A 14,285-nucleotide genomic window follows, 5' to 3' on the forward strand; every position below is an offset into this window, starting at 1 on the left:
CCTGCACCCGCTACGCTTGCGGCCCGCGTCCGCCTCCACCTCGGCCCGCGCCGCCACCCACGCCTGCGCCAGCGCCCGGTCCACCAGTGACCCACATCCATCTCGACCCGTGTCTGTCTCGGCCTCGCCCCGCGCTGGCGCCTGCCTCCACCCCGCCGGCGCCCGCCTCTATCTCAGCCCGCGCCTGCGCCTGCCTCAGGTAAAATCTTGTTTTTTATTTTTTCCATTGCAATTAGTTAGTGAATTAGCAATTAAAATGTCAAGCAAATTAGTTAGTGAATTATTAAGTAAATCAATTAGTGGATTAACAAGTAAATTAGTAGTGAAAATATTAGAAAACACATAAAATTGCAAACTAAAATTGTTTGTATGTAAATGTATTATTCAAATATTTGTATACACTAGCTATAGATAAAATTGTTTGCTAAGCATGTGTCCTCGATTCGATTTGTAATTAGCAATTTAAATTAGTGCATTCTTTTTTGTGTGAATGTGTTGTCGGTCGAAACCCACCGGCGAGTAGCGACGGGCAACACGAAGAGCCGGGAGGTTGCTGGGGTGCTGGCAGGCACTGCTCCCTCGTCGACGGCCCGCAATCCAGTCACGCGCCCGGAGGTTTTGTGGAAAACCGGGCGTGCCACCTGACCTATACCCGATCAGGAGGGTGTAGACGTGCTCCGAACAGTTTCCTGCATACAAAGACACGTGTAAACGTAAGTCCGAGCCATGGTCGGCTCCCCGGGACGACTCTTGCATCGGCTTTAAAGAGCCGATCGAGTCCCGGTGTCAGATTGGATCTGTAACCATCCAGATGTCGACGAATAAAGCGAATAATTGTAATGCTGCTTCAATTAAATCTAGCTAATCTAATCCACGATGGTAAAAGCTTCACTGCTAGATCAGAACATCCTACACGTAACTAGGCCTAATGAACGTAACAGACAACTAGACCATAACCCAAAACAGAGGCCTAAGAACTAGCAAGAGCCGATTCCCGGAACAATCCCTATCAAGGTCAAGATAAAGCATCTACTACGCCACCGGATCGTCCAATCCGTTTGCAAGGCCTAACCTAGCAGATATTACGCCAACTCCTAAAATAAGAGCAAACCATAACAGATTAGATTTACTAAACATAAAAGAAGCAGAGTGTTGCTTCTGTGCGACTAATTCTATGCAACAAGAACTAGCATAAGATTGAAACGTGACAGCACAGAAACAACGTGATATTCATAGATGATAAGCAATGAAGCGTAATAGATCTACCAAAAGCCATGCTACGAACATCAGGATAACTAGTATTACTCGCCATCAAAAACGCTTCAGTACGAGTAATACCAAGGTAAGAGCAAGAACTACGCTGCCCTGATCGCAGGAAGCGATCAGGGCAGCATGGCACTTACTTGGATGAAACCCTAGGATTAGGGGTGGCGATGCGCCGAGAGTTGTTGTTGTTGTGAGACATGATGACGCTCTCCTTCATGAATAACAAAGGATACATATTTATAGTCCGGAGACTTGGGAAACAATCTAAACTAATCTTGTCCCGATTGGACTCTATCTCTAACCTTAAACTAAATCTAAAGATACACGGCCAATGTGGCCCATATGCTCACGCAGGAGCCGATTTACAAGCCTTCCTCAATCTTCTGTTTTAAGCCCATCTTGCTTTCGGCCCATAAATTAACCCTGTTAATTTATGGCGATAACACATGCCCCCTGGTTTTGGCAATGATAATTCCAAAACCAATTCGTCGCTTCATCTTCCCGTTAATGTTCATTAAACATACTGCAACCACCAAGGAAGACGCAACGTCTCTGCAACTGGCTCCTCGTAGAATGTGAAACTGCCGATCCATCTTCTCCCTTTTCACTATTTAACCTCCCTCAGCATCGGCTCTTCTTCACAGCAAAAGTCCATCTTCTTCCCAAAGCCAGTAGCACAGAAACCACCCCAATCCTCTAACAGCCATGGCCATCTCTTCCTCCTCCGGCTCCAACTCATTCGGAGACTCTTCTTCTTCTTCCTCTTCCCCTTCTTCTTCTTCTTCCTCCCTCTCGGCTTCCTCCATCGACTCTATCCCAGAGAGCCGAGAGCCGACCCCGGAGTGGGACCCAATAGCGGCCTACGAGGCGCTGGCTCCTCTGCACTGGGACGCAGAGGAGTTCGACTTCGGGGTCGCCTCCGAGGAGGACGAGCCCACAACTGAAGGAGAAGACCTCCGGCTCTTGTTCCAAGAGGAGTCGGAGAAGGACGAGGAAAAAGAACCTTCGTCGGACGGAGTTGACTCTTCCTCGGAAGAGGAGATCGACTCCCCCTCTGATGATGACGAGCCGATGGGCGGAAAGCCCTTCCGGTTCCTCGGGTCCTCCGAGGAAGACAGCAAAGAGGAGAACAGTGGCGATGACGACGGCTGGAGCGACTCCGGGTCTGAAGGCGGCAGCAGCGCCTTCAGCAGCGACGACGACAGCAGCGGGGATATGCCGGCCCGAAGCCCCAAGCGTCGTAGGTACTAGGTACCTACGAACAGTAGTAGTAGTAGTATCGTAGGAGTAGGATCAAAAAGCCGAAGGATTGATTCCTTTGTAAAATCGGCTTTCCTTGTAATAAACCTTCCTTTTAATGAAATCGAGTTTCCCCAACTTCATGTCTTTGTTTTACCTTCCAAAAAGCCGATGGCAATGCATCAGGCTTCCATAAATATCCAAGAGCCGACGAAATTCAAACTAGAAGCAACCCGCAGAAGAATAATACTTCCAGTCTGAACCGAACTCGACGAACTCTCGAATCCGAACGCAATTCGAAAACTAAGCTCTACAAATCCGAGCAAGAACTCTCCAAGCAGCCAGAATTCGAATCAGAGCCCACAGCAAGCAAACCCTAAGTCGACAGATCTGTACCATGGCAGATTCTGCAACTCGAACGACAAGCTCTGCAACCGATGATACGGCAATCTGCGGCCTGAAGGTAATATTCGGCCCAACCCTTTTTAATTTTCTTCAGCTTACCAAGTTTCTGAAACTGAAACTCTGAAACATGACACCATACGCATATTTTCTGAACTTCTGAACTTCAGGTGTCAGACATCCTCTTACCGCATCCCTCTAATCCAAAATCTTTCTATCTTGGCCCACAAACCCATGAAAACCCCATAGATTTGATCTCTTGTGAAGCAAATAGGATTCCTTTTGTGAGTCAAAACATCGATTTGAATCTCTGGGCCGACTGCTTAAGAGCCTGGCCTAATCCACCTGAGAGCTGGATTACATGGTACAGCAGAGTAGCAAAAGCTCACATGCCCTTATGGCAGGATTTGAACATAGCCGATGCACTTAGTCTATCACTGTCACCCCTTGACAAAGATGAAAATCTTCTGAAAACCATCGGCTATTTCTGGTCTGATGCTCTGAATTGTTTCCTCTTTGGTCATGGACCCATGACCCCTACTCTGCTGGATGTTACCATGATCACTGGACTAGACATTAGCTCCCCTAATCCTGCTGCTCAGAAAATGGCAGAAGTCCCCTTCAAGCTTTCTTCCAAGGTTAACTGCACGAACTAGGGCACTTACATGAGTCAGCACATGAAAACAAAAGGTCTAGTGACTGAGAAGGAACACACAGCCTTCTTAAATCTTTGGCTAGAGCACTTCATCTTCTGTGGCCCTTCTTTAGCTCCAACCAAGAACTATCTCCCTTTGGCCTATCACCTGGCCCATGGTAATCACACCGGCCTAGGGAAACTTTTTCTTGGAGAAACATACAGATATCTCCATCTGATGACATCTAACTTGCTCAACCACAAGAAACTGAGAACTGGAGGCCCTTGGTGGTTTATCCAGTTGTGGGCACAACTGTACTTCCAGCACCATATTCCCAACTTCCAAAGCCTAACCAAGAACTCCTTTCCCGATGAGAATGGCAAACCAATTAGATGTACCAGTTACGGCCAAGCTTTATTCAGTCTTCCTGGCAGTAAACTAAATTCAGCAGATGCAGCAAACTGGTTCAGAGTCTTCTACAAAGGACTAGATAATCCCCTATATTTCTCATTTACTGAATCTGAATCCTTCGAAAACCCAACTGCCTTCAGATTAGATAGCTTTGCCGATGATGACAGCACTCGGCATCTATATTCTTTGATGATTCGACCTAGCTTCCTTCCTGTTGGCATCAGCACTTCTAATAGAATCATCAAACCAGGCTATGAATCTTACCAACCAGTCATAGCAGCTCGGCAATTTGGCCTAGGACAGGTCCCTCCCCACTTCCATATTCACCACTTGGTGGAGAGCAGAGCCGATCTGCCTGATGGTCTCACCAGCTCGAGATGCTACAGCATGTTTGACAATCTCCACATTTCAATACCAGCCGATTTGTCTTTCACCTCCTCATCAATCGGCTTTGATACTTGGTGGAACATGTGGAAAACTCATGTCTTCAGAAAGGCTCTAAGTTCTCGACTGCAGCAAATCGATCCTGAATATGTAATCCTCGAGGAAGAGGTACTGAATTTATGCATTTTATTCCTCCTAAGTCCTCTATCCCTTTACCTGCTCATCCTGTCAGCAGCAACAAGATGGTCCAGAACCCATGACCAGCACTGGGGAGCCATTTCACTTCCTTCCAACTGCTCCTAATGTACTCTTCTGCAAAGGATCACCACCAATGAAGAAAGTGATAATGACTATTCAGCCAGACTTACTCCAGTCGGCTTCCAAGCGAAGACAAACTTCTGCAAGCATTGCCCCCCGAGTCTTGACCAAGAAAAGGAAGATGATCACAAGGCGTGTCATCAAGAAACCAGTACCATCCCCTCCAAGTCCATCAGAGTCCAACACCAACCAGGTAACTCATCATTCAAGAACTTATATCATACATATGTACCTTGGTTGATTATAATTCTATTTCTAGGATGCAGCTGAAGAAACCTCCAATGTAGAAGGCCTGAATCAACACGAGACAGCTGCAACTCCTGATGCACTGATGGATACAAACGAAGGACAAGCTGATACAGTCGATGCTCTTGACGCTAATACCAGCTCTGATAGGACGATTGCTCCTGAACCGACCAACACTTCTTCTCCAGAACAGGTGACATTACAAAACCAATTATGAACCAGCCGATAACTTCATAAATGCACATTGTTCTAACTCCAGAGATGTCCATAGAGCTTTGACATTTCAGGTTTGCTTTCCTTCGACCCAGCATCAATGGGTCTGATTGTCCCTGGAGCAGAAACATCATCTCTGCAGCAATCGGCTAACTTGACACATCAGCTTCGACTCATCAAGGATCTCCTGTCTGCTCCAATCACCGCTCTGGTTGACGATTCCAGCAAAATAAAGAACACCTTCGAGCAAATAGAACCCCAACTTCCAGAACCATTGCAAATCAAGCTCTGGTCAGCCAGCAACCTCCCATTCTTTCGGATAGAAGTCAGTAAAGCACAACAAAGGATGGAAGCACGTTGCTCTCAAGCTTCTCTGAAAGCTGACATTACCCAAAAGTGCAAGGCCCTCAACCAGAAGAAAGCAAATCTAGATATCAAAGCTGACGTGTCTGCCAACATGAACCGACTCGACCTCCTGAAGAAAGAACTGGCGGAACTTGAAGAAAAGGTCCGCACCACCAAAGAACTCATCCAGGCCGAGGAAACCTCCATCGCAAACTCCAAGCAAGAAACCCAGGAAATATCCAAGCAGATACAAACAGAGTTTGCAGAGATCAGCACCTTGAGTCGGCAGATAGTTACAGGCGATGACAAGGATGACGAAGCGATTGTAGCACGAGCAGACGTCGTCCGTACTTAAGCCATCCATGCCATAGAGGAATTCCTGAACCAGTAGATAGGCTCAAGAGAGAATTAGTACTGCCTGTTAACTTAAAACTCGTAACTGTTCTTTAAAAACACCTGAAGTCGATGGTCACACATCGGCTGTTTGCTTTTCATATATTTCACTAGCCAACTCAAAGTGTTGGCCTGTCATGATTTTTCTTTTTTTTTACTGGCCAACTCAACATGTTGGCCTTTCATGACTCTCCTTTTTTTTTACTGGCCAACTCAACGTGTTGGCCTGACGTGATATAGCCAGATGGATGTCATCGGCTTTCATTACTCGCCTTCCCACATGCTCGGGAAATACCTCTTGAGATGCTGACCATTGACAGCAACAGGAAACTTGACACCGTCCAATTCCTCGAGCATGTATGCGTTCCCAGGCAAAACCTGATCAACCTTGTACGGCCCATGCCAAGTTGGAGACCATTTACCAAACTTTTTGTCTTTAGTTCCCAATGGCAATACCGCCTCCCAAACCAAATCTCCAACTTGGAAATCCTTTGGCTTGACCTTCTTGTTGTATGCACGGGCAACTTTAGCTTTGTTCTCTTTGATTTTTTCCAGCGACCAAAGCCTTAGCTCTGTCAGGTCCTCCACATTATTGTTCATCAAGGCTGCATACTGTTCGGCAGATAGATCATTCTGAAACTCAACACGCCTTGATCCAGCCGTGATTTCCCATGGTAGCACAGCGTCCTGGCCGTAGACTAGATGGTACGACGACGTCTTGGTGGACCCATGACATGAAATACGATATGCCCACAAAGCTTCTGATAACACCTCATGCCAGCGCCTAGGATATTCATCGATCTTTCTCTTTATGAGTTTGATAAGGCTCTGGTTGGATGCTTCAGCCTGTCCATTGGCTTGGGCATAATACGGAGATGATCTGATCAGCTTAATCCACATGTCATCGGCAAACTTTCTGAACTCCTCTGATATAAAGACCGATCCTCCATCGGTCGTAATGGTCTGGGGGGTCCCAAATCTGTCGATGATGTGTTCTTTGACAAAGCTAATCACATCTCTCGATGCTACTGATCTCATGGGCACTGCCTCTACCCACTTTGTGAAATAATCTGTGGCAGCTAAGACCCATTGGTGACCCTTGCTAGACGACGGGTTGATCTGTCCAATCATGTCCATGCCCCAGCCTCTGAATGGCCAGGGTTTGATGATAGGATTCATCACTGATGCTGGCACTATCTGAATTTTGCCAAACCTCTGACATGCTTGACATCCCTTGTAATATTTGAAACAATCTTCAAGCATAGTGGGCCAGTAATAACCCGATCGCCTAATCAGCCATTTCATCTTATGAGCCGATTGGTGCGTACCGCAGGATCCCTCATGAACCTCATGCAAGAGCCGATTTGACTCTGAAGGCCCCAGACATTTGAGCAGTAGTCCTTCCAAGGTCCTGTAGAACATGTCATCTCCTATCAGGACATACTTCATGGCCTTGAGTCTTATCCTTCTGGGTTCCCCCCCCCCCAGCTGAATCCTTCAAGTAATTGAAGATATCGGCTCTCCAGTCTCCGGGTTCAAGAAACTGAACCTCCACGTCGACTCCATCGGCTGCTTCCCTGTACCCGGAAGCCATCTGTGCCAAATCATTGGCTTCATTGTTCAGAGTCCTGCGTATCCAGTGGAAATTGATGTACCTAAATTGTGACATCAACTCACGGCATTGCATCCATATCGGGAAAAGAGCCTCACTCTCACATCTATATTCCTCCGTGAGCTGAGAAATCACCAATTTTGAGTCCCCAAAAATTTCCACCGCCTCTGCTCCAGCTTCAAGGAGTAGTTCCATCCCTTTGCGAACGGCTTCATATTCCACCAAATTATTGGTGCATGGGGCAGTCATTCTGATGGAAAAGGAATAAGTCGCCCCACGAGGCAAGACCAACAGAATTCCCACACCACACCCATCATCACAAGCCGATCCATCAAAGAACATAGCCCAAGCACGAATAAATACCGCAGCAATATCAGTGCTGATCCTGTCCGCAACAAGATCCGCCAGTGCTTGTCCCTTGACTGCTTTTGCAGGCTGATATCGGATATCGAATTCTGACAATGCAAACATCCATTTTCCAAGTCGGCCTTTCAGGACAGGAGCCGACAGCATGTGCTTTATGACATCCGATTTGCATATAACAATTATTTCCGCCGAGAGCAAAATATGACGAAGCTTTGTACATGTAAAGTATAAGCAAAAGCAAAGCTTCTCGATTTCAGGGTACCTGGTCTCGGCGTCTAACATGCGTCTGCTGAGGTAGAAAACCACCCTCTCCTGGCTGTCATGCTTCTGAACCAACACTGAAGCAATAGAAGTGTCACCCATGGATAGGTACACATAAAACGGCCTATCATGCTGAGGAGGAACCAACACTGGAGTGTTTGACAAATATTCTTTGAGTTCATCGAAAGCTTGCTGTTGTTCTGCCCCCCAGCGAAACTCATCATCGGACTTGATTTTCACCAAACCCATGAACGGCTCGATACGCCCAGATAGATTGGAGATAAACCATCTGACAAAGTTAATTTTACCGATGAGCTTCTGCAATTCTTTCTTCGTAGTAGGTGGTTTCATCATCTTCACAGCTTCTTGACTCTTTAGGCCGATCTCAATTCCCCGTTCATGCACCAGGAATCCCAGAAATTGACCGGCCGATACACCGAAGGCACACTTCTTTGGGTTCATTTTGAGCCCAAACCTTCGAGTTCGTTCCAAAACTTGGCGCAGGTCTTCTAGATGCCCCCCAGCCGACTTGGACTTGACCACAACATCGTCAATGTAAATTTCTACCAATCTGCCAATGAGATCGTGAAAAATATAATTCATGGCATGTTGGTACGTTGCACCGGCATTCTTCAGTCCAAAGGTCATAACCAAGTACTCGAACAAGCCAACTGCGCCTGGCACTCTGAACGCAGTCTTGTTCACGTCTTCCGGGGCCATGAAGATCTGGTTGTAACCGGCATTACCGTCCATGAAACTCATCATCTTGTGGCCAGCAGCGGCGTCGATCAATGTTTCTGCAACAGGCATCGAGTATTCATCCTTCGGAGTTGCTCTGTTGAGATCTCTAAAATCGACGCAGATACGCCATCGGCCATCCTTCTTTTGCACCGGCACCACACTGGAGATCCACTCTGCATACCGGCACGGCCTGATGAACCCAGCATCCAACATCTTCTCAATTTCTTTCTTGACTTCCTCTAGGACTTCGGCCTTCATCTGACGTGCTGGTTGCTGAAACGGCCGAAATCCCCTCTTGAGCGGGAGCCGATGCTCGACGATGCTTCTATCCAGACCGGGCATTTCAGTGTAGTCCCATGCAAAACAATCCCGATACTCTTTCAGTAATGCAATCATCTCCTCACGCAAGACCGGATCCAACTTCTTGCTGATAAATGTTGGCCGTGGCTTATCCCCAGGACCAATGTCAACTTCTTCCAAATCGTCAGCTGACGTGAACCCGTATCCTAGTTTGCCGTCGTCTGAGAAACCAGCTGCGAACGCAGGCGGGTCTTCATTGTCTGCAAGATCAGCGGCAAACACAGGGAGATGACAAGAAAAATTATTTGGCCAACCGCGTGGGCTGGCCGCCTCTACACTTCCATTATAATTCGAAATCAAATAGTCGATGAGTGGCCAACTGCCAGAGCAGGCCATCGTGTGTACATGATGTAACAATTCCGAACCCAAACAGGATTTTCCTATTTTTTGGGGCCGGTCGCCGGGACCGGCCTCTCTATTTCTATTACATCCCGTGGCATGCCAGGATGCATTTACTCTGTGAGGCCAGTGGATAAGACTAGCCTCAATCCATTTTTTGTCGCCTCGATCCGATCACAGTCTTCAATGGTGATCCCTGAGATCGGCTCTTGTCCTTCTGCATCCCAAGCATGCATATCCGCGACGGAGACCTCGCAGGAATCGTCTGCAGGGACCACTTCTACTTCATCGCCGTCCCATTGGACGAGGTACTGATGCATTGTGGAGGGGATACAACAGTTGGCATGAATCCAGTCCCTTCCAAGCAGCACCGTGTATGTACTCTTACTGTTAACGATGAAGAACGATGTCGGTACAGTCTTGCGGCCCACTGTCAGTTCCACATTAAGAACCCCCATTGCTTCTGATGGTTGTCCGTTGAAGTCATTGAGCATCACGTTGGTCTTGATCAGATCAGCAGAAGAACGACCCAATCGGCGCAGCACAGAGAACGGCATCAAGTTGACTGCAGCGCCAGTGTCGACCAACATCCTGTTCACAGGCTTGCCGTTGATGAGGCCCTTGAGATATAACCCCTTCAAGTGCTTGTAGCTCTTCTCCTTGGGCTTCTCGAAAATGATTGGCCGTGGGCCGAGATCCAGCTGCGCGATGGCCGATTCTTCCAGTTGGGGTACTCGAAACTCCGATGGGAGCACAAATACCATGTTCACATCAGCTGATGGCTTCTCATCGGCTTTTGTCTGCTTGGGGCGCCACTCTTTTCTTGGAGGTCGCCTCTCTTCCCTCTGCGGTTGCCTGACTTGCTCCGCGAGATCCGGACGCGCCTTCCTCAGGACGTCGAGGTACTTTGCTTCTGCCTCTTCCAGGTTGCGCAAGCGCTGTACTCTGCGCTTCTGCGACCGATTCAGCCCGTCAGGACACCACCGTGGGCGATGGTATCTGTCTTCTTCTTCTGGCTCGGAATCTCCCCTGGATGGTCGCCTCACATGATTGTCCTGACGTGTTCTGGGCCCCAAGCGCCGGAACACCGATGTCTCATCCTGGTGGCGCCCTCGAGGCCTGCACTCCAAGCAATCATCTATAGTAGGCAATCGGCTCATGCCGGAGTTCCAGCAATACCTGAAGAACGGGCAATGCCAGTGGTCGCGCATAGCCTGGCGCCTTCCCAACGTCCTTCCCGTGCGGTGCTCGTACTCGTCTTCTTCCGATTCGCGTCGGCGGCACAGCTTGTACTGGTACTGGTACTTCTCCAGGAGCCGATTAGAAGCTGGGAGCTGATTGCGGATATGACGTACTTGCTCTTCAGTCACATGTTGCTGCTCCAACTCACGTTCATTTTGCGGCCGTTTGCCAGAAACGGCCTCTCTCCTCTGCTTGTTATGGCGGCGCACAGGTCCCACCATGTTGATCTGGAATGCTAGATCCTGGCCTTCGGATCCGAAGTCTGACAGCTCCACAACGTTAACCGGTGGGAAGGGCTTCGTGTCAACCTTCATGGTGTGTTGAGCCAGGATCAATCGGCCTTGTTCGATAGCCGATTGGATCTGTCGACGCAGCTCCTTGCATTCACCCGTGGCATGAGTGAACGAGTGGTGCCATTTGCAGTACAGCCTCCCCTGCAGCTCTTGTGGCGTCGGTAGCATGTGGTTCTCTGGGAGTTTCAGCTGTTTTTCCTTGAGGAGCAAATCAAATATCTGCTCTGCTTTCGTCACGTCGAACTCGAAGCCCTTCACAAGCCCCTGCTGTTTGACCCACTTGCACGGGACAGGGTTTGCCCCCAGGGTCCACTCTGCCACGGCTACTTCTTGCTCCTCGCCAGAGTCGTCAGATTCATCCGCCTGGGCCATGTTTACATGGCGCTTGAACTTGTCCTGGTACAGCTCAGGATGGTAATGTTCGTACGCTGTAAGCTTCTGCACCAGGTGAGCCAGAGATGTGAAATCCAACTGGAAAGCCGCATCCTTGATCGGCTTAGCAAGCCCGAGGACAGCCAGATCGACTGCCTCCTTCTCTGTGATGCGCGATGAGTAGCATCGGTTCTTGACTTCTCTGAAGCATTGTATGTACTCCGACACGGTCTCTCCTCGCTTTTGCCTGACCTGGGCGAGGTCGGCAATTCCAGCTTCAGCAGCCTCCGAGTGGTACTGGGTGTGGAATTGATCTTCAAGCTGCCTCCAAGTCCGGATCGAATCCGGAGCCAGTGATGCATACCATCCAAAAGCTGGGCCTGTCAGGGATTGGCCAAAGAACCGGACCCTCAATGGATCCGATACTGAGATCATCCCAAGCTGCGTTAAGTATCGGCTCACATGCTCGATGGAGCTGGCTCCTTCTGACCCGTTGAACTTGGTGAACTCAGGAAGCCGATACTTGGGTGGCAGTGGGATCAAGTCATAATCACTTGGATACGGCTTGGAATAGCCGATCGCTTTCCTCTTGGGCAGGATGCCGAACTGGTCTCTCAGTATTGCACTGACCTGCTCCACACTGAGAACTCCTGGGGTCGATGGCTCAGCATTCGGCCCAGTAGCGTACTTTGCCAGCAACGCTTGTTTCTCTGCGTCTGCTCCAGAAGCTCTTGGGTTCACCATCTGCACCGAGCGTGCTGGACTGACGCTGTCTGGGATGTAGGCGCATGTGTAGCCGTGCGGGATCTCCTTGGGTGGCTCGGTGAGGAATTGGCCTTCTCCAGGATCACCGCCGATCTTGTGGACGACGTAGATCGGCGAGCTCTGTGGTCTGGGAGCTGCAAATGAGAATGGCAGTTGCGGCCTAGAATGCAGTGCAGCTTCCTCTGTGTGACTCCCCAGGGTTGGCCTCGATGGAGAGTACTGGTTCTTGATTATCTCCTGGATGACGCGGTGCGCCATGTGCTCAAGGTCGTTCATCAAGCTCTGAGAGTGCCGATGAAGTGCATGGGCCACCATGTAGTTCATCTCCTGACGCAGGGCCCTGGTGCGCTCCTCTGATGGTACAGACAGGTCCACGTTGTCGAGAGCGCCTTCAGGCGAGAACCCCTTCCACCTGATGCCATGGTTGCGGGTCCTCTCAAAAGAGCCGATGAGATCGGCTTCCAGCAGAGCTTTGATCTCATCATACTTCTTCTTGTGTTCAGGAGAGAGCTCTTCATACGTGACGGGCTTGGGAGCGGATTCTTGATCTTGAGCTCCAGTCATTGTTGCAGTGGACGTTGTTGCCGAGAAGAGTGGTCCCACCGGGCGTGCCAGAATGTGTTGTCGGTCGAAACCCACCGGCGAGCAGCGACGGGCAACACGAAGAGCCGGGAGGTTGCTGGGGGCGCTGGCAGGCACTGCTCCCTCGTCGACGGCCCGCAATCCAGTCACGCGCCCGGAGGTTTTGTGGAAAACCGGGCGTGCCACCTGACCTATACCCGATCAGGAGGGTGTAGACGTGCTCCGAACAGTTTCCTGCATACAAAGACACGTGTAAACGTAAGTCCGAGCCGTGGTCGGCTCCCCGGGACGACTCTTGCATTGGCTTTAAAGAGCCGATCGAGTCCCGGTGTCAGATTGGATCTGTAACCATCCAGATGTCGACGAATAAAGCGAATAATTGTAATGCTGCTTCAATTAAATCTAGCTAATCTAATCCACGATAGTAAAAGCTTCACTGCTAGATCGGAACATCCTACACGTAACTAGGCCTAATGAACGTAACAGACAACTAGACCATAACCCAAAATAGAGGCCTAAGAACTAGCAAGAGCCGATTCCCGGAACAATCCCTATCAAGGTCAAGATAAAGCATCTACTACGCCACCGGATCGTCCAATCCGTTTGCAAGGCCTAACCTAGCAGATATTACGCCAACTCCTAAAATAAGAGCAAACCATAACAGATTAGATTTACTAAACATAAAAGAAGCAGAGTGTTGCTTCTGTGCGACTAATTCTATGCAACAAGAACTAGCATAAGATTGAAACGTGACAGCACAGAAACAACGTGATATTCGTAGATGATAAGCAATGAAGCGTAATAGATCTACCAAAAGCCATGCTACGAACATCAGGATAACTAGAATTACTCGCCATCAAAAACGCTTCAGTACGAGTAATACCAAGGTAAGAGCAAGATCTACGCTGCCCTGATCGCAGGAAGCGATCAGGGCAGCATGGCACTTACTTGGATGAAACCCTAGGATTAGGGGTGGCGATGCGCCGAGAGTTGTTGTTGTTGTGAGACGTGATGACGCTCTTCTTCATGAATAACAAAGGATACATATTTATAGTCCGGAGACTTGGGAAACAATCTAAACTAATCTTGTCCCGATTGGACTCTATCTCTAACCTTAAACTAAATCTAAAGATACACTGTCAATGTGGCCCATATGCTCACGCAGGAGCCGATTTACAAGCATTCCTCAATCTTCTGTTTTTAGCTCATCTTGCTTTCGGCCCATAAATTAACCCTGTTAATTTATGGCGATAACAGAATGTGATGAGTATACAAATGAGTTAGTTAATTTTTATTATAGTAGTTATTTCTTTTTTCCATTCAAATTTGAGAATGTTAGCAAATTTAAAATAATATTGGAGACACTCGAATGATGTATAATTTGAATGTATACTTCATATTTAATTGGTTCTTATTTAAAATAATTGTAATTGAAATGTGAAATTGTTCATGAATGAGTTAGTTACTTTTTTCATTTGAATGTGAAGGTGTATTAAAATG

This window comes from Panicum virgatum, chromosome 8K, assembly GCF_016808335.1.
Source record: "Panicum virgatum strain AP13 chromosome 8K, P.virgatum_v5, whole genome shotgun sequence".
Taxonomy (NCBI): domain Eukaryota; kingdom Viridiplantae; phylum Streptophyta; class Magnoliopsida; order Poales; family Poaceae; genus Panicum; species Panicum virgatum.